General features: G+C 41.2%; 1 non-coding gene across 1 annotated transcript; it reads right to left on the reverse strand.

The window, feature by feature from the left end:
* Positions 1–13,825: 13,825 nt before the first annotated feature.
* Positions 13,826–13,944, reverse strand: LOC145392590 (5S ribosomal RNA). The gene has a single exon (XR_013896022.1). It is a non-coding gene; the product is annotated as a 5S ribosomal RNA (ribosomal RNA).
* Between the last annotated feature and the right edge of the window lie 6,330 nt (positions 13,945–20,274).

Raw genomic sequence — 20,274 nt, forward strand, 5'->3', positions numbered from 1 at the left:
TTTAATATGAAAGTAAAGCCCTGATCATTCATTCTTCTTAATGCTACTCTCCTTGCCCCTCACTGGTCTAGGGGCTAATCTGTATCTCTGTCAGTATAAGGAGTACATGCTACCCCAGGAGGAAAAAATATAAACATATTGTTACATTATTATAATATCATTATATTAGGTTAAGTTATTAAATATTATGTTAGGGAGAGAGAGAGAGAGAGAGAGAGAGAGAGAGAGAGAGAGAGAGAAACCCAGACCCCATCAAGCTCAGTCGATTCTCATGTTATTTCCACCCAAAGAAGATTCTAAGCATAATACTTCCTATACAATGCGATCCAGGAACGATGTGTGTGTGTGTGTGTGTGTGTGTGTGTGTGTGTGTGTGTGTGTGTGTGTGTGTGTGTGTGTGTGTGTGTGTGTGTGTGTGTGTGTGTGAAAGAGGGCGAGTTGGAAAATTTGGGGTGGAAGAAAGAGGTCGTGGAGGAAAGTGGCTGCGAGAGAAGTGGGGAGTAAAATAAGGATTAAATGAGGCTGAGAAATAAGGAAAGGAGAGAGAGAGAGAGAGAGAGAGAGAGAGAACAGCGCTCCAATCGAACCAGCGTTACCACCAATATAATTCATCATCAAGCTCATCAAAACAGACATCTTCCCAATTCCGTACGAAGAAAATTTACAAAGGGCGAAAAGAAATGAAAACTCAGTCTCTACTAGTGTGTGTTTCAAATGGTTCGATTTTTTCTCTATGTATTCGTCAAACTTTGGGATCATTTAAGGCAGAGGAACATTAATTTTGTGGCTGGAGAGGGGGTTGGATCTTGCTCCCTATATATATATAAACATTTTAAGGATTATAAGAAAAAATATTACTTCATGTGTGCCTCGTTTCTGGGTCAAATTCGTTGTGGTTTGTGAGACTTAACACTTTATTTCTAGTGAATTATCCATATTATACCACAATATCCCCTTATGTCACTGCTGGACACTATATCGACATTAAAACAGTATATTTAACATCGAGATCATTCCAAAGGTATAAAACGAAAAATAAATCGCTAGGGATGAGATGCTCCAAGCGTCCTATGCTACACTGAGTACAACACTTTAAACAAGATGAATGGTAATGAGGCAACATCAAGAGAATAGCAAATGAGAGTAGAGAGTAGCAGTGTGTGTGTGTGTGTGTGTGTGTGTGTGTGTGTGTGTGTGTGTGTGTGTGTGTGTGTGTGTGTGTGTGTGTGTGCGCGCGCGTGTGTGTGCGCGTGCGTGCGTGCGTAAGTGCGTGCGTAAGTGCGTGTGTGTGTAACCTGTGGAGCAACACGGGAAGCTATACTCATTTCACCTTAACTTGACCCAGTTTCTCGTCCTTTTGCGGCTGATTTCACGTAGCTCAGTGACAATACAAGTCAATGCTTCAGCTCTGCATTCTTTTTATTTTTCATTTTCTTTCATTCCTTCATGACTATACTCCTCTCAGCTTAATATGGCTTAGATTTTCGTCCTTCTGCAGCTTAATTTCACGTAGCTCAATGGCAGTAAGACAATATTGGGGATCTCCGTATAAAAGGAGAACTTCTTCATGATTAGTACAGTATTCCAGTGTTTATCTGCAGCTTAAACTCAGCATTCAAGATGAGGAGATTAAAGCTTTGGACAAATCAATCCTTACCATGGAACTTCTTCATGAAAAGTGTCTCACGATTCCGCAAAACGATTTGATTCAGAGGAGACTACCAGCAGAAAAGATGTTCATGAGAAGTACTGTATATATAACATTTTGATCATACGAAATTAGTGAGATTATGAAAATAAATATTTGGCTATTATTTATGATGTACGCCTTGCATGTAAACGCACAGCTATAAATACTGTAAATATGGACATCTAAGCACAAGTTTATTCCCAAACAAATTTATTCCATTGCTTAACCCTTTCAATCTGATGACATAAATTTAAATATATTCTTTAAATCTCCAGACGATTTTATCCACCCTACTGGGAATTTTCGAACTTGGGGGGGTTAAAAGTCTCATGAATCACCGTCTTTATTACTAGAGTTGAATAAAGTCGCTCAGTAAAATCAAGGGTTAACTTTATTCCAGGTCACGGTGTCCTTCAAAGCGATGTCAGATTCAGGTCTCGGGTGACGCTATTAAAAAAAAAAAAAAAAAAAAAAAAAAAAAAAGTGCAGAGCGTAAACGACTTTTTTTTCTTATTTTCTCCTTCGGGCATTACCCTGACAGCGCCTGCGAGCAAGTGAAAGCCATTTTTATTTCTAGGGCTTCTAAGAGTTATTGCCTTTTGAGAGTAAGGAGGGCAAGGAAACACCGTGGAACAGAAAGAGGTCACGTATTGAGAGAGGGAGAGACGGTGAGGGAGTGAGTGGAAGACGAGGGAGAAAAAACAGGGTTCAAGGTGGAGAGAGAGAGAAAAAGAAAGAGAGAGAGAGAGAGAGAGAGAGAGAATTAAGAGCATACAGAGGGGGGTGGGAGCTGACAAAGATAACCCTCCACTCCATTACTCTGACGCTTTCAATTCCCCTCAATAAATGACTCCCCCCCTTCCCCCCAAAAAAATATCCCCTTCCCACACCAGCTTCCCCTCCCTCCACCCCACCCCATCCTCTCACACCCCTTCATATTACATTAACCCTCGTCCTTCAAGTTCCCTGCCGACAGAATTGGCCTAAATATTTTCCCCTGTGATTTTCGATGGGGTAGTGTTTGCTGGCGAAGGAAAGGTGCGAGGTAACAGGTAAAAGGAGTCAGCGACACTTGACCAACCTGACTTCTTTTACCTGTTACCTCGCACCTTTCCTTCGCCAGCAAACACTACCCCATCGAAAATCACAGGGGAAAATATTTAGGCCAATTCTGTAGCACCAGTCGAGCAAGGCAGTACTCCCGAGGTGGATGGAAAGCTGATGACAGGGAGTGCTGGAGCTCCCGTTTCATCAGCCCTCAGGACTAGTTCCTGACCATCCCCCTTTGCTGAACTTTTTCAGTGTCTCAGTTACACAGAGAGTAGGCCAGCATGCTCTCCAATACAAATTTCTCTAACTATCTACACCAAACTACATGCACAGTACACACTACACTTCCTATTCAAAATTTAACTAATATGGCGTCTTTTCACCAAGCCTCGGAGTCCCCAGGGGGGGGGGGAACATAAATGCCCCCACCATCCGCCCCTCTCCCGGTGATGACTCGAGGTGCCTGGAACCACTGTCTGACTCTCTTCTTCTTCATTTCTGCAACATTCGCGGCCTTTCCTCTAACTTTTGCTCTGTTGAGCACCACCTCTCCTCCTCTAAACCTCACCTTCTTTTTCTAACGGAGACTCAGCTGTCTGAGGCAACTGACAGCAAACCCTTCTCTGTATCCTCCTACTTTCTCTATACTCATTTCAAAGCCAAAGGTGGCTGTTGTGTATATATACGCAACGACTTATCTTGCTCTCGTGTTCCTGAACTCGATTCTTTGAATTCTCTACACTCTGGCTTCGGCTTTCCTGTCATTATCTGACTAAATATATCTGTGCTGTTTACTTATCCCCTAATTCTACTGACTATCAAAAATTCTTCGACTATCTTACTTCTACGATGGAACACGTTCTTTCCATTTCTCCTTCCTCTGAAATCTCCATTCTAGGAGATTTCAATGTTCACCACCATCTTTGGCTCTCCTCTCCTTTCACGGATCCACCTGGTGAACAAGCCTACATCTTTTCTATCCTTAATGACCTAGAGCAGCTTGTACAGCACCCTACCCGTATCCCTGACCGCCTTGGAGAGCGCTCCAACATACTTGACCTCTTCCTCACAACTAATCCTTCTGCTTACTCTGTTAATCTTTTCTCTCCGTTGGGCTCCTCCGATCACAACCTTATTACCTGAACCTGTCCTATCACTCCGGTACGGCCTGTGGACCCTCCAGGGAAATGTCATCTGTGGCATTTTGGAGCCGCGGACTGGGAGGCCCTCAGGCAGTACTTCTTTGATTATCCCTGGAATGATTATTGCTTCCATGGCCGGGAGCCATCTGAGTGTGCCTTGCGCATTACGGAGGTTATTCTCTCGAGCATGGAAGCATACATTCCTTTCTCATATCCTTTGACTAACGCAAGAAAGCCTTGGTTTAATCACGCTTGTTCTAATGCGTCCGCAACAAGGAGAGGGCCTACAAAAGGTACCGGAGCCAAACTACCCCTGAATCACATCATCTTCACGTTTCTGCCCAGAATCATGCTAAGTCTGTTCTTCGCTCTATTAAAAATAATTTCATCCATACTAGATGCTCTCAACTCTCCAACTCGAATTCTTCCCGCTCCTTCTGGCACCTTGCCAAAAATCTTTCTAACAACTTTACCTCATCATCCTTCCCTCCTCTTTTCTACTCTGATGGTTCTGTAGCTATTTCTTCTACTGATAAAGCAGATCTCTTCGCACAGACTTTCTCCTCCAATTCCACCTTAGACGATTCCGGTGCTGTTCTTCCATCACTTCCCCCCTCTGACTTCCTCATGGCTGACATTAAAATTTCTTCAGTTGATGTATTTTCTGCCATCACTGGCCTCAGTACTAACAAGGCATATGGGCCTGATGGGGTCCCTCCCGTTGTTCTCAAGAACTGTGCTTCTGTGCTTACACCCTGCCTAGGCAAACTCTTTCGCCTTTGTCTGTCAACTTGTACCTTTCCTTCTTGCTGGAAGTTTGCTCTCATTCAGCCAGTCCCAAAGAAGGGTGACCACTCCCAACCCTCCAACTATCGTCCAATTGCTTTAACGTCCTGTATTTCAAAAGTTTTCGAGTCTGTTCTTAATAGAAAAATTTTAAAGCATCTTTCCTATCACACCCTTCTTTCCGATCGTCAGTACGGGTTCCGTCAGGGATGCTCCACTGGCGATCTTCTCATCTACCTTTCAGACTCCTGGTCATCCTCCTTTTGGGACTTTGGCGAAAGCTTTGCCATTGCACCTGACATCTCAAAGGCTTTCGATCGAGTCTGGCATAAATCTTTAATTTCCAAACTGCCCTCCTACGGTTTCTATCCTTCTATCTGTGCCTTCATTGCTAGCTTCCTTTCTGGTCGTTCTATAGCTGCTGTTGTAGACGGCCATCGTTCTTCTCCTAGATCTATCAACAGGGGTGTTCCTCAGGGCTCTGTCCTATCACCAACTCTCTTCCTTTTATTCATCAATGATCTTCTAAGCTGTACATCTAACCCTATCCACTCATACGCTGATGACTCCACCCTTCACCTTTCCATTCGGTTCTCGCAACGCCCATCTCAACAGTTACTTCAACAAACAAGGGATGAGGCTATGGCACACCTAATGTCTGACTTGGCTCGTATCTCTGACTGGGGTAAAAATAATATGGTTGTTTTTAATGCATCTAGGACTCAGTTCTTACACCTATCAACCTGACAAAATCTTCCACAGATATACCCACTAATGTTTAATAATATTCAGCTTAATCCTGCATCATCCTTAAACATGCTTGGGGTTTCATTTTCTCGGGACTTATCTGGGAAAGATCATATTACATCTCTTGTAAAATCTGCTTCCAAGAGATTGGGTGTGCTAAGCCGACTCCGCTCTTTCTTTACCCCTGCACAATTGTTGACTCTATACAGGGGTTTTATCCGCCCCTGTGTGGAGTACAACTCTCATGTGTGGGGAGGCTCCCCACATACAGCTCTTCTCAATAGGGTGGAGTCAAAGGCTTTTCGTCTCATTAACTCTCCTCCTCTTATTGACTCCCTTCAACCTCTGTCTCTTCGCCGCACTGTTGCATCTTTATCTCTTTTCTATCGCTACTTTAATGGTCACTGCTCCTCTGAACTGTCTGCTTGCATTCCTCCACCTCTACGACGGGCGCGTAGCACCCGTCTAGCAGCAAACTCTCATCCCTTTTCTGTCCAACTCTCTAATGCAAAAGTTAACCGTTACTCCCAGTCTTTCATTTATGCAACAGGTCAGCTCTGGAACTGTCTCCCTCTGTCTGTATTTCCTGCTGCCTATGATCTCCAGTCTTTCAAACGCAGTGTGTCCAGGCATCTCAAAATGAACGGATCTTGAATTTGGCTCTCTATTGTATTTTGTTTTTCTCTTGGAGGGAACTGTTACTGCAGGCTCATGGCCTTTGGTTCCTTCTTCCTCGGGAAAAAAAATAAATAAATAAAATCTAATTTGTGATGTGTCGTGCCGGGTCGTTTTCGAGATTTCCGAGAGTCGTGTGAATTGTGAGAGTGGAGGCGTTTTACATGCGCACGCACGTACGCACACACACACACACACACACACACACACACACACACACACACACACACACACACACACACACACACACACACACACACACACACACACACACACACACACACACACACACACAGAAACACACACATGGGGGAGAGAGAGAGAGAGAGAGAGAGAGAGGAGGGGGGAGGGAGCATGAAAACCTACTGTCCGCTAAAGAAGGAAAAAAAATACAAAAAGCGTCGTGGAAAACGTCAAATACAAAAACTCGGGAATGGAAACTACACTTACTGTACAATATTTAGGTAAAGAAAACGACACCTTGTTTTTTTATGCGAGGAAAAAGGTACCAAAGGCTTAGCCAGCAAAACGTTCCTTCCCAGAAAAAATAAAAAGTACAAAAGAGTGCCAAATTCAAGATCCATTCATTTCAAGATGCCTGGACACACTACGTTTGAAAGACTAGTGATCATAGGAAGTAGGAAATACGGACAGAGGGAGACAGTTCAAGAGCTGACCTGTTGCATAAATGAAGGACTAGGAGTAGCGGTTAACTCTTGCATTAGAGAGATGGACAGAAAAGGGACGGGCGTTTGTTGCCAGACGGGTGCCACGTGCCCGTCGTAGAGGTGGAGGAATCATGCAGACAGTTCAGAGGAGCAGCGACCATTGAAGTTGCGATAGAAAAGAGATAAAGAGGCAACAGTGCGGCGAGGAGATAGAGGTTGAAGGGAGCCAATAAGAGGAGGAGAGTTAATGAGACGAAAAGGCTTTGACTCCACCCTATTGGGAAGAGCTGTATGTGGGGATTCTCCCCACACATGAGAATTGTACTCTAAACAGGGGCGAATAAAACGCGTGTATAAAGTCGACAACTGTGCAGGGGTAAAGAAGGCACGGGGTCGGCTTAGCACACCCAATCTCTTGGACGCAGAATTTACACACGTCCCGTGTGAATGAAACCTCAAGCATGTTCAATGATGATGCAGGATTGAGCTGGATATTATTAAACATAGGTGGGTACTCCTATGGAAGATTTTGACGGGTAGACAGGTGTAAAAACTGAGTCTTAGATGCAATAAAAACAACAAAATTATTTTTACCCCAGTCAGAGATACGAGCCAAGTCAGACATTAGGTGTGCCATAGCCCCATCCCTTGTTTGTTGAAGAAAAAAAAATTTGGTTAAGAAAAATAACACCTAGGAAAAAAAAAAAAAAACTGGTGAAGTGAACTGATACCTAAAAAAATAAATGATGAGGGAAAGTGACATCTAAAAAAATCTGATGAAGAAAACTGACACATAAAAAAAATCTCATTAAGAAAATTGGCACCTAAAAAAAATCTGGTTAAGAAAATTAAAACCTTCAAAAATCTGGTTAAAAAAAATAAATCCTATAAAAAATCTGGTTCAGAAAACTGACACAAAAATATGACTAAATATACCGAAAAAAGACGCCTACAAAAATCAGGCAAAAATACGAAAAATTAATCTTATTTTTTTTGACAGAAGATGGACAGAGGAAGAAACGGAATATTACATATAAAAATAATTCATTCACTACAGAAATCTGGCTAAGGTTGTTGCTTATACGAATATCAACAAAAAGGCGAGGAAGAGAAATAACAGAACTGGGAGGTGACCTTGGCTGTGTGGGATTTCTTCTTTCTTTCTCCTCTCCCTTTCCTCTCTTCGCTCATTTGCATTTCCTCCCTGATGCCTCTCCCTTTCCCTCTCTTACCATTTTCCTCTCTCTCTCTCTCTCTCTCTCTCTCTCTCTCTCTCTCTCTCTTTTCTGTTTCCCCTTTCTTTAACACCCTCCCTTTTCGCAACATACTATCTCGCTTCCTCATCATCATCCTTCTCTCTCTCTCTAATAACCCACACACCCAGTCCCTTGTGCTTTTATACACTATACAAGAAACACAAATTATCTTAACATTAGGTCCATGGCAAGAGGTATTTTTCAAGTCTATGTAGTGACGTCCTTTCAGCTTAATTCATCCTATCAAACAACGATTTTATTCTGTTCATGGTAAGTTTCTCAGACTGGAGGAATTGGTTACAGCCCTCTTTAGCTTCCCTACCATACCTTCCATGAGCTAAAAGAATAAAAATATAAATAAATACATTAATAATAACAAAATCGCCGGCTTTAGCTTGTACACCACACTTTCCCTGAGTTAAATAAAGAAATAAGTAAATAATAATAATAATAATAATAATAATAATAATAATAATAATAATAATATTAATATTAATGACAATAATAATATGTCTCCTAGTAAGAGGAATATCAATAAGTTATCGTGGGAAATGAGTTAATAATCATATTCTAGCAAGCTGCAATAAAAGACGCTATCTATAACGTTCCGATAGTAACAAATGCTAAATAAGACGTTTCCGCTAATAAAGGGTAAACGGGAATCTTCCACTACAAACAGCCGAGAGACTGATGCCCTCCACAAAAGAAAAGAAAAAAAAAAAAAAAAAAAAACAATCAATCAATAGAGCTGTTTACCCTCTCACTGCTGGGTCAACGTAAGAATTTGTTCCATATTATAATCCGACGTTAATATTTGGCAGAAAATGAGTCATAAGAGCCTAAGTTTCAAGTCTTTCTGCTCCCCACTTATTCAATTCCATTTCACAAATCGCAATCCCTCTCTCCATTCTAAATCGCATTCCCTCTCTCCAACCTCATTTTTCTTGTCTCCTCTGTCTTTCACTCCAGCTTCTTCCACCCATTATCTCTCGTTTTTTCCCTCCTCTGTCTTCCCTTTTCTCCTCTCTCATTTTGTCTTCAGTCTCTCCTCTATACTCACTCTTCCTTCATTCCTCACCCATTTGTCTTCTACCTCTTCTTTGTACTTCTCTTTCATTTTTTTCTTTCCCATTTTCCTTCTTCCAGATCTTCTTTCTGTTCCATCTTCCTCATACCTCCCCCATTTTTCTTCTTTGATTTCTTCTATGCATTTCTCTGTCATTCCTCTCCCATTATCCTTCTTCCAGTTCTATGTATTTCCCTCTTCCTCATTCCTCCTAGTATTCATCCAGTTCTCCTCTGCATTCCATTTACCTCACTCCTTCCCCATTTACCTTCCTTCACTTCTACTCTGTATTTTTTTCCTTCTTCCAGTTCTCTGTATTTCCCTTCTTCTCAGTCCATCTAAACTTTTATTCTAGTAGGCTACTCCCATGCAATTCCCTTTATCTCATTCGTAGCCATTTTTTTTTCCACCTCTCCTTCGCATTCTCCTGTTCCTAATTCTTCCATCACTTTTCCAACTCTCCTCTACATTTCCCCCTTCCCCTCACTCTTCCCTCGCTTTTTCTCTTCTAACTCTTCTCTGCATTCCCCTTCCCCTCATTCCTCCTCCTTGCCTTGAAATACATGGAAATTCCCAAGTAAGCCTGGAAAATGTAGGTGGTTCTGTGGTAGACTGTAACTGTGGGCTGGTGTGTGTGTGTGTGTGTGTGTGTGTGTGTGTGTGTGTGTGTGTGTGTGTGTGTGTGTGTGTGTGTGTGTGTGTGTGTGTGTGTGTGTGTGTGTGTGTGTGTTACTCTCTATCATTAACACCTGTGGGGGAGAGGGGAAGAACAGGAGAAAGGAGAAGGGAGAAAGAGGTAGAGGGAAGGGGACAGGGAAGGAGGTAGATGGAAGGGGGAAGGAGGTATAGGGAAGAGAGGAGGAGTAGAAGGAAGATGGCAAGTGTGGGAGGAAATGAGGTGGAGGGATGAAGAGTAAAGAAGGAAAGGGAGGAGAAAGAAGGGAAGGAGTAGGAGAGGCAGAAAACGAAAGGAAAGAATGAAGAGAAAAAAGGAAAGAAGGAAGGAGAGAGAGAAGAATAAAGCAGGAAAGAGTGAGGGGAAAATAACTAAAATGGGAAGAATATGCGACACAGAAAATAAACTGGCTTCTTATTCAGCAAGAACTTTCCTAGGCTAAATATATTCGACAGATGATAGCAAAACACACACACACACACACACACACACACACACACACACACACACACACACACACACACACACACACACACACACACACACACAAAAGGAGTCATCGTATCGTGGGGCTCAATAATCCTTTCTCTACCCTCTTCAATATCAAATCCTCTTTAAGATACCAAAACCACCAATAAGTTGCAAAAATAAAGTAACAGCCAATCCTCAATTACTCTTTCAAGGTGCAAGGGGGCAAGGCTAAGTTACTGTATTTCTCACCATTTAAGGGCAAATGACCAGCCAATTCCCCTGATGGCAGTGCATAATATAAATGATGATGATAACAAATGATGATGGCACTAAGGATGGAGAGAGAGAGAGAGAGAGAGAGAGAGAGAGAGAGAGAGAGACAGACAGACAGACAGACAGACAGACAGAGAGACAGAGAGAGAGTCCAAATACTTCCCTAGCGGCCTGAAAATTAAAGGCCTGTTAAACTAAAAGGCAGGAGTTTACAGGTTAAAGTATGTGGATGTGAAAGGAGAGGAGAGGAGAGGGTGGGGAGAAGAGAGGAGGGTGGGGAGAGGAGAAGAGAGGAGAGGAGGGTAGGGGTGAGGAGAGAAGGAAGGGTGAGGAGGAGAGGAAAGGAGAGAAGAAGGACAGGAAACAGGGAGAAGAGAAAAGGGAGAAGAGAGAAGGGAGGGGAGGGAAAGGCTTGCCATGCACTACTAGTAAATGTCTGGATAATCTTTTTTTTTTTTTTTCCTGAAGCGAGGGTGATTACATCTGAAGAATGGGTTACCTTGCAATTCCTAAGAACACGAGTTCATTTGTCACAATTAATAATGTTAAATTCAAAAGTTCATTTACTGTGGGATATGAAGACATATACTGCACTTTATATTCCTTAACGCTGGACGATTTGACTCTGCTGACAAATGAACAGACAAGGAAGCAATCAAATACAACACACACACACACACACACACATATATATATACACTATATATATATATATATATATATATATATATATATATATATATATATATATATACATACATATATATATATATATATACATATATATATATATATATATATATATATATATATATATATATATATATATATATATATATATATACACACACACACACACACACACACACACACACACACACGAGTATATTCTCTGTAATGCCTTACTTCACTCAAGTGCTTAGTTGAATATTATGAATCACTTGTAAGATAAACACATGATATAATGCTCAAAACAACAACAACAACAACAACAACAACAACAACCATCATCATCATCATCATCATAATAATAACATTAATAATAATAATAATAATAATAATAATAATAATAATAATAATAACAATAATAATAAATAATATAAAAATAAAAACCACGTGATTGTCCTAACCCAACTCAGCCTCTTACTGGCTATGGTAGAATTAATCATCACTTGAAAGAATCCTGTGTTTTTATTTACTGCCCACCCCAACTACCTGGAAGTGGCGATGGGAACAAACACACAGATTAATTTATTACTTGCTGGACACTTTGGATTTGTCATTACTGGGTCATTCTGGTTGTGGGCTGAGTCGGTAAATCTTATACTACTCTCGTATCCCGTGCCAAAAACAATCTATCACCAATACATATGACGTGCACTTCATGTGCTGGGCAGCTGATTTGCAGTTCCTATTCTGTGTGCAGTCAGAATTCTCCTTTACTAAATTCATGTTCTTTGAAACTATGAACGAATGAAATTTTAGACAAAGAGATAGGGATTTTGACTGAGATTCTGGTATAAATCTATTTTTTTAATATACTGCCGACGAATGTGTTAAACAGAAAACCACAAAGCTAGAACACCAATCATAAGAAAAAATCATATAGGAGAATTAGCCATAATATTCGACGTCTTAGGCAGCTCGGAAATGTAGAATTTTATAAGGGGGTGGGGAAATTACAGGCAGACAATTTTTTTCTACAGACCTGCAATTAGTCGGGACGCTTGGCTCGGAGGCTCATCGCAGGGTCCTTATTTTCATTACTCAGAGCCGTAAGTCTCCCCCAGCGGTGATGTGTAGACTCATTACCCTGATAAACACCGAGCAAGGAGCCTTCCCTCTCGCATTATTTCCCTCCCGGCCGCTGGGCATAATTTAACACCTCTCACCGCCGAGACGGATTAGGGGCCTCGGCGCCGTACATCCTGGGATCGTACTTATGAAGGAGCTTAGCCTACTTCCAAGACGGGCAAGGGAACGTAGCAACCTATTTACAGGATGAACAAGGGGCAATCTATTTCCAGGATGAACAAGGGCAACTTATTTCCAAGATGAACATGGGAACTAAGCAACTAATTTCCAGGATGAACAAGGGGCAATCTATTTCCAGGATGAGCAAGGGAATATACTGCTCTACTGATATTAGAAATCACTTTGTTTGGTCCACATTCACTTGACTCTGGTTGTGAAATATACGGCAGTCATACGAGTGGAGACAAAAGGCACAATACAAGAATTACAAGAAAATAAATGTCTACTTTCAGGTGACTCTCCATAAATAAACGTTAAAAAAAAAATAAAAATAAATGTGCACTGCTAGAAGACTCGTACTAAATATAAAAATTTCTCCACTACTACTGAACTCTTCCTAAAAAAAAAAAAAAAAAAAAAAATCTGCAATACTAGGGGACTTCTTGAATAAAAGCTAAAAAATAATAATAATAATAATAATAATAATAATCCACTACTAAAGGACTCTTCCAAAATCAAGCCTAACCCTAAATCCAAGCCTAACCCTAAATCCAAGCCTAACCCTAAATCCAAGCCTAACCCTAAATCCAAGCCTAACCCTAAATCCAAGCCTAATCCTAAACCCAAGCTTAATCCTAAATCCAAGCCTAACCCTAAATCCAAGCCTAATCCTAAATCCAAGCCTAATCCTAAATCCAAGCCTAATCCTAAATCCAAGCCTAACCCTAAATCCAAGCCTAATCCTAAATCCAAGCTTAATCCTAAATCAAGGCCTAACCCTAAATCCAAGTCTCATCATAAATCAAAGCCTAATCCTAAATCTAAACCTAATCCTAAATCAATGTCTAATCCTAAATCAAAGCTTAACCCTAAATCCATGCCTAACCCTAAATCCAAGCCTAATCCTAAATTGAAGCCTAATCCTAAATTCAAGCCTAATCCTAAATCAAAGCCTAAACCTAAATCAAAGCCTAAACCTAAATCTAAGCCTAAAACAAAGTTAAATAAAATCTTCTGACAGCAAATACAGTACAGCAGTTCCTGAGTCACTAAAATAAAGGGCAGGAGACCTATTGACAACACGAGGATCAATACCCCATACACGGCACTACGAGAACTCACAGGGGGCAAAAAACTCCCTAACACCTTTTCCTAAGTGATTTATTTTGCTTGCTACAACTTATTGTCCTCCTCCGTGTTATACAATTCCCTATAATACCGCCATTCATTTTCATTCATTGGCAGACGCCATGTATCCCAAACGGGGTGGCCAAGGGCTTAGAGTTAATTGTTTTACAGGGAGGGGCACTAATCCTCCACCAACCCCACTTGACACGTAGGGAGAACGTTATGCCAACAGCATCTGGTGTTCCCAGGCGGTCACGCATCCAAGTACTAACCAGACCCAACGTTGCTTAACTTCGCTGATCGGACGGAAAGCGGTGTACTCAACGTGGTATGGCCGTTGGCATAAATAACGGAAAAAGGGATATTAACCCGGCATATCCAAAAATAAAGCGCCAAGAAGTGCTAGGGAGCCTCCTTAAGCAACGAGAATACGGGCCAAGTCCTAGTTCCCAGGTAGACAAATTGTATCTGTAACATCTTATTCCGTTTATTTCTAGATAATTTTGGTTATCTATACTTAACAGCCGGATCTAACTGCGCTCTAGTCTATTTCAGTATATCTATTTGGACCAGCTGTATCTGTCATTTTAGTCAAGCTATCACCAGACGATTTGTTTGAGGTGTGGGAAAATCACCGGGGCACGGACGGGTTGACAGTTCTTATAATTACAGGCGGAAAGGGAACAGCTAATACCATGTGTCGTGATAGCAGCAGCAGCAGCAGCGGCGGCGGCAGCAGCAATTCCTGGCTCAGCTGCATGTGAACCCGGTGGAATGAAGGTTTAAGTTCCTCTTATCTTGCAGTCCGCGGATAGGGAAGTACTTGTTGGACTACATTTGTATAGCCGGACAGCTGAACCCCCTGGTTATATCAGTGCCACCACATGAAGGCGTCCCTCTCCAGCACCTCTCCCTCCCAGTGTAAAGATGTCGGGCACGGGTCCATAACTCTCCCAGCATGCACATGGGAGTAGCGTGAGGCGTGTGGCGGTGTTTACGTCTTCACGGTGGTGGCTGTGGGAGTTACTGACCTACCCACCCCACTCCAACCCACCCCACTCCACCTCACCACACCCCAATCCTATTCCCCCGCACCAACACACATACGGCTGCAGCGGAAAAGGAAGCGTGCTCAAGCCTAGTCCATCTTGACTGAATGGAGATTTCGTGAGGGTAACGTTCGGAACGCACGATCCTGTAAGATACTCCTGAGTGTACGAATAGAGCAGATGATGATGATGATGATGATGATGACTAGAATTCTGAAACTGCTGAAGCAATATTCAAAACTCTCCATATTCCAGATGAAAATACTTTTATCACTGTAGATCTAATATTAAGGGACCATTTGTATGACTCAAAATTTCTTACGGATTCTGACATGTGACCTTGATATCAAGGTAAGGGTCACTCATACTAAGCAAATCATGTTCATTCATGACCTACTGCATTTCATAGTTTCGTCAAAATCGGCCAAATAGTTTCCGATTTGGCATTTTCAGGCATAAGGCAGACATTTTGATTTTCCTCAATATTTCAAAAAGTATCTGTTGGATCTCAATATCAATGCCCAGGTGCACAAGTATATATATGTTGACGATTGCATACTGGAACATTTGCAAATCAACCAATTGAGTAGTTTTTGCTGCGCAGGATAGAAAAAACTGAAAAAATAACATAGATGGCATTAGTGTGGTGCTAGTGCTAGGGGAAACAAAAAAATGTACCAAAAGAAACCTGCATTATGATACAATACTCGAAAATTTCGTCCATCTCGAACGGTCTTGGAATGCCAGCCTTCTGGATCTTCCCCCCCCCCTAAAAAAGAAAAAGCTACAATATCAATACAGACTCCAAAGAATGTGGAGTTCTTAATAATAATAATAATAATAATAAAAATAAAAATAATAATAATGATAATTACTGGTTACCTATTAACTTATTGTGTGGCCACAATAAGGAAGCTTCGCCATAGCGGTAACTTTTTATGGCACTGATTGCCATTGTATGTATGGGTACATTTTACATTTGTCTCAATAACTAACTGTAAGCTTAACTGTAACCATATTCCTTTTATATAGCCTAATGAGAGGGAACACAGCTATATATCTGTAAAGATATAGCTTTGCAGCTTTCGTGGTTTTCTCTAAAACATGTTACAAGAGAAAACGCTGAGCAGATAAGAATTCGGTACTTTCCACCAGGCTAAATGGCAAAATATTCAACCAAAATTCTCAGCAAACTTTTTTATCAAAAATTTTCAACCAAACAGCTGTACCTTAAACAGACTCTGATATAATTCAATTTCAAATATGCAATTTTTAAAAAAATGTATATGTCCTTCAAAACAAAGTCAAGGTCATTTATATTTGGCACAAGTATTTGGATTACCATAGGGTACACTCCTGTAAAATATCTAGATAGTTTAAAAAAAAAAAGTGCAAAGAAAAATAATACTTACCGGTACCGTACCAAAACAATAATCTTAAGAAGAAGAAGAGGAATGCGTAAATGAACATAATTAGAGAGTAAATGGACACAATATCAAGAGTTTAATGAACACAGAACACACCTCTCTTATCCTCTTCACTGCCACGACTTTTTTGGGGGGCCTTTTATATTTACTTATTCATCTATTTATTTTAACCACCTGAAGGTTACATTATACTCAGGAGAGACTTTTCCACGTAGAGGAATTAGATATCATACATTTACCCCTTCCCTACATAAGATTGCCTATACCTTATGCTTAGTAATTCGGCCAGCGGGTACATGAATTCCATCATCCAGTCCTGTATTGCCCCATCAGGATCGTAGGGACTGGGCTAAGGTACTTGGTTAGAATATTTATGCCAAGGGAGACAGTCACTACATCCCGAGAGGCATTAGGAAGGTAATTACACCCCAGCAGCAATAGTTTATGGGTCATATCCAGGTGGGGCGCCCTACCCCACTAGATCACCAGGGGTTCATTTGTTTCCATAATATTGCGGCTTCCCACATAGCATACAAAAAAGAAAATGTACTCTTTCACCATGAAGTGTAATGTATAATGAAAAAAATTTGCAGGCGTTCCTTACATCATACTGCCAAGAAAGCTAATTTCCTCTCCATACACAAATGGAGAGGCAAAACAAATTGCCTTTCACTCCGCATACAACGTAGAAAGTGTACTTCTCTTAAGCTATCGAGTGCAGTGTAAAAGGAAGAAAAGTTGCAAAAGACGGATACCTTTTAGCATACGGCCAAGAGAAGCCAATTTCCACTCCATATACTAGTGGATTACACAGAGTACATGAAGTTCCCTAATACCTTTTCCTAAGCGATTCATTTTGTTTATTACTCTTTTACTGTCATGTTCTGTTCCACATAAATCCTTCCAATATCGCCATACCCTGCATACATAAAGCTCAAAGGGATATTAACCAGCCATATCCAAAAGTAAATAGCTAAGGAAGGGGTGCTAGGGAGCTTCCTTATCCAACGAGAAAACGGAGAGAAAGACTGCAGCAGCGACCAATACCCCCATAGTTGTGAGCTAAGAGTTTACTGCTTCACACTCCATATAAAACCTGGGAAGTTTTAGTAAGGCTTAGTTCCCGGCGCTCTTAATAAGGTGAGTGGATGGTGGTGGTGGTGGGGGAGGACCATAGCCAGCTCAGTGGTCTTCATTACCTTCCCCCCCAAAGGAGTTATGAAGGAGGGGAAATCCTGTAAACATGAGAGAGGAAAACATATAAACCTGATGGCGCCCAGGAGTCACTGCTAGGATGCCGCCCGAACTCTCTCTCTCTCTCTCTCGATCTATCTATCTATCTATCTGTGTGTGTGTGTGTGTGTGTGTGTGTGTGTGTGTGTGATAGAGAGAGAGAGAGAGAGAGAGAGAGAGAGAGAGAGAGATGAATGGAGTACGAGGAGGCAAGGTGATGGAAGGAAAGAAAAAGGAAGCTGAGGGAAGGAGGAAGAGAGACAAAAAGGGTAAGAGAGAGAGAGAGAGAGAGAGAGAGAGAGAGAGAGAGAAATAAGGAAGAATATGAAAGTGGGAGAATAGAACGGCGTGCGATAGGGAAGGAGGAAAAGATGAGAGAGAGAGAGAGAGAGAGAGAGAGAGAGAGAGAGAGAGTGGAGGAGGAAGGGAGGGGAGACTCATATATTTCCAGCGTTTATGGTCGTGCAGAACACAGCTAATAATATCCCCAATTCGTTCCCGTTGTTTGTACAGCTGCAATTTTGGGGGTAATGTCGACGCGGTTCTATTTTATCGCTAATTATTTTCACTGAACGGAGGTAAATGACTGCCCAGCATGATTGTTATGGCCAATGATGCTGATAATTAGCCTAGTATTACCCCCACTGGTTTATTATCTGGAGTCACTGTAAGCTTCGTGGTCACCGCCGCAGGACTGTCGATATAATTTCCTGATTAACCCAGGGTGGTGGAAGTCGTATATGTAATGCTGTTTTAATCAATGTAATCTATGTACATTTATGGAAACAAATATCGACCCTAGTTGGTCCAAAAAGTATTTATAACTAGCGTAACATAATCGGATTAGTACATGTTTCTTATGCATCCACTTTTTCCCAGTGCATTGATCAAACTTTCTGACTAAACTTCTGGAAATACTTCGGCCTTAACCTGGGCATACTTCATTCCTAACCTGAGCATTCTTTGGTCCTAATTTTGGCATTCTTTGGTCTGAAATGGGCATTCTTCACTCCTAATCTTGGCATTATTCACTCCTAACTTGGGCAATCTTCCTTCCTAACCTAGGCATTCTTTGGTCTTAGCTTGGGTATTCTTTGGTCCTAACCTGGGCATTCTTCAATTCTAACCTGAGCATTCTTTGGTCCAAAACTGGGCACTCTTCACACTAAACCTGGGTATTCTTTGGTTCTAACATGAGCATACGTCACTCCTATCTTAGGTATTCTTCGTTCCTAACCATTCTTCATTCCTGACTTGAACATTATTCATTCCTAACCTGGCGATTCTTTGTTTCTAACCTTACCTTTCTTTGGTTCTGATCTTGACACAGTTCTCAATATTTCTGTTTAATTTCAAAGCCTCTTTATATTACGTTTTTTAAAAGCTGATTCAGATTTCCAGATTTTGAGGCTTCCTTTACTGACTGCATACGCTAATCATCTGCTCTGGCAATCTATATAGTAAAATTTCGGAAAGCATTACTAATAATCTCAACAGCATTTTAACACAAGACAAATGCATACCAGAGAAACCATGAAAATATGTTAATCTTCCAATATAGGGGGAGGCGGTGGCTCAATCGGTAGAGAGTTGGCCTGCAGTCCTGACGGACCCGGGTTCAAATCCCGCTGTGGCAGGGAACAGTTTAAGGATTTGAATTTCATAAAATCAGACTTTACTGATCTACTAGAAGGCCCGCCGACATGTCGTAAAAATACCCCCGCTAATACCAATACACCAGTCCTGTATGAGACAGCCGTAGCATGTATTCAATATGGACGGTGGGTGTTAGCGGCGAAGTGGTGACATGTAGAGGTGTGCGGTACGTAGGAGGACTACTGGGCCTTGAAAGCAGGCAATGAAGCCTATGCCCAGAGTTGGTCACATAAAAAAGAAAAAAAAAATATTATGTCAAAGAAGTTAGTTCACAGGGAAGGACCTGTCTCTTTGGGGAGCTCAACTGACAGCCATTCTATCAGTTTCCCTTTAGTTATTACACCTAAACCAAGTATTCCCTGTGACACTAACCTCTCTTTCGCATGGACGGGACTCCACTATTTTGTACACATAATTATGGGTGGGTAAAAAAAGAAAAAGAAAAAAGGAAACAAGAAACAAGACAAGAAATCACAGGAAAAAAGTGAGTCCTGTTACCACTTAAGTTACACATCCTTCATGGTGAATATGCGACATCCACCCGTCGCCATGACTGGGTTTTGACGGACGACAGGGGAATCGAAGTGGCAGATGTGCTTCCCCAAAGAAAATATTTCAGAAAAATTTAAGTTCTATCACTGTACGAGTAAGAATAGCCACGGGATTTCTGAGTGAATGACATCACATTCTAGTGCTACTCTCTTGTTACAGATCAGCATTTAAGAGGGGTTGATAGCAATTCTAGGTCAAGTTAAAGTGAACATAGTAAACACACACACACATACACAGAAACACACACACACACACACACACACACACACACACACACACACACACACACACATACACACACACACACACACTTCTAAAGCTTTGGTATAATACAATAAACACTGGGACAAAAAAAAAAAAAAAATAGCGCAGTGCCCGAATCTCCATTCCTTAAATCCAGGCAGGGAAAAAAAAAGATTGACAAATAAAAAATCGATACTGAGAGTCATCTTCACTTTCAACTAACAACATTCAGCAACAACATAAGAAGCCTTATACAGAAGATTTAGAGTTTTTACAATGACCAGCTCAATTTGGTGATGGTATGGGTAAGGAACTTTGCATTCAGCTACAACCCTCAGCCAAATTCTCTCTCTCTCTCTCTCTCTCTATATATATATATATATTTATATATATATGTATGTATGTATGTATAAAATGAACTGCCATTCTTGGATGTACAAGTTATCAGGGATAAAAGTGTTTTGAAGACTATGGTATATAGAAAACCTAAAAATATTATGACGTATGCACAT

This window comes from Coenobita brevimanus, chromosome 22 (assembly GCF_032717465.1).
Source record: "Coenobita brevimanus isolate Jiangsu-jjx chromosome 22, ASM3271746v2, whole genome shotgun sequence".
NCBI classification, from domain to species: Eukaryota; Metazoa; Arthropoda; class Malacostraca; order Decapoda; family Coenobitidae; genus Coenobita; species Coenobita brevimanus.